The 1,763-nt window shown below is 39.6% G+C and overlaps 1 non-coding gene across 1 annotated transcript; it reads left to right on the top strand.

Annotated features, from left to right (window-relative positions):
• Positions 1-363: 363 nt before the first annotated feature.
• Positions 364-527, top strand: LOC112322121 (U1 spliceosomal RNA). The gene has a single exon (XR_002976611.2). It is a non-coding gene; the product is annotated as a U1 spliceosomal RNA (small nuclear RNA).
• Positions 528-1,763: the final 1,236 nt, after the last annotated feature.

Genomic DNA, 1,763 nt, shown 5'->3' with positions numbered 1-1,763 from the left:
AAACACGGGATAAGCGCAATGAGACAGGAGCATTTGTACACGATGTGATCATCGCTTTGTTAGTGAGGCTCAGTGACACGCTGGGAATGCATTGGGGTTGGGGGCCTTGTAGTCAATACAAAGGAAGACGAGGTGCCATCTACTGGTGAAGACTCTGAAAAGAAGCCATAATTTGCCATTTTCCAATTAAACTTGGTGTTTTTTCAGACAGTGCGGACTGCAGGAGGTGGTTGGAAGCTACACAAATCTGCATCCTGTGGTCATGGTAAGTTAGAAATGTCATCTAACCCATTACACAGACTGAGTGGGAAACTCAAATTTTCATTCCTAAAAACTGACTCTACAAAAGTCCATGCACAGCTATAAGTTCCCTGGCGGGGGAGATGCCATGATCACGAAGGTGGTTTTCCCAGGGCGAGGCTTATCCGCTGCACTCCAGACATGCTGGCACCTGAGAGTTCCCCAAATGAGGGGAACTCAACTCCATAACTTGTGGTAGAAGGGGACTGCGTTCACGCTCTCCCCTGAAAAAAAATTCGTGCACAAGATAGTAGAGGTTACGTGAAAAGATGTTTACTGTGGCACTGTTGGCAATTACTAAGAAAATGAGCCAAGTGGCCAGTAAGGGGAGTCTGATTATAGGTATGTTTTAGTGTATGTACTGGCTACACAATGAAATGGCACATACAAAGACGCTCATTGCCAACAAAAGGAAAGTAGGCTTATCCATATTGACATGGCGCAATATGGTCGTGATATATCAGGGGGGAAAAGCATGTTGCAGAACAGTATTATAATATGATCCTGTTTTGTAAATAATAATAATAATAGTATGGAGGCTTATTCATTAAAATATTTTTTATAGCATGGACCATTTGTAACTATGATAAAAGAAAACCAACCCAAGTGATTTTTAAAAGAAAATTTAAAAATTTAAAAGTTTTAGCTTTGTAATATTGGTTCGGCCAAAAAGTTTGTTTAGTTTTTTCCATGGGATGGCTCTAGTAGTGCTTCGCTGTCTTTAACTTCATTCAAAATGATTTTGTTAGATTGTATGGTGACAGCTGTCATATCAGAGTGCATTAAAAAAAACCATCAAGCTCTGACTGGTGTGGCTCAGTGGGCTGAGCGTCCTCTGTAAACCAAAGAGTTACTGGTTCGATTCCCATCAGGGCACATGCCCGGAATGCAGTCCAGGTCCCTGGTTGGGGGCTTATGAGAGGCAGCCAATCAATGTTTCTCTCACACATTGATGTCTCCCTCCCTCTTTCTCTCTCCCACCCCCTCTCTCTAAAAATAAATAAATAAAATCTTTATAAAAAGAAACCAAAACTAGTGATTTTTTGTGTAGCCATTTTAATAATGAGGGTAGAAGAAAATAAGAAACATTTTTTGGTATATTATGTTTTATTAACTCATGAAAGGTAAAAACGCAAATGAAATTCAAAAAAAGATTTTTGCTGTATATGTAGAAGGTGCTGTGACTGATTGAACGTGTCAAAAGTGATTTGCGAAGTCTCTTAGTACTATTGACATTTCGGCCAAATAATTCTTTGCTGTGGGGCTGTCTTATGCATTGGGAGATGTTTAGCAGCACCCCTGGTCTCTACCCACCGGAAGCCAGTAGCGGGAGACAGCCAACATATTCAAAATATCCAAATCAATACAGTTATCGGTGAAAATGAAATGTGTCTTTTATGTTACAGAAAACCCAACATTTTATTATCTAAATTTTATATGTTTCTAAAACAAAAATTGGTTTA

The sequence above is a fragment of the Desmodus rotundus genome, chromosome 3, assembly GCF_022682495.2.
Source record: "Desmodus rotundus isolate HL8 chromosome 3, HLdesRot8A.1, whole genome shotgun sequence".
NCBI lineage: Eukaryota > Metazoa > Chordata > Mammalia > Chiroptera > Phyllostomidae > Desmodus > Desmodus rotundus.
Note: the sequence above shows the minus strand (reverse complement) of the source record. Positions and strands in the feature narration are given on the sequence as shown.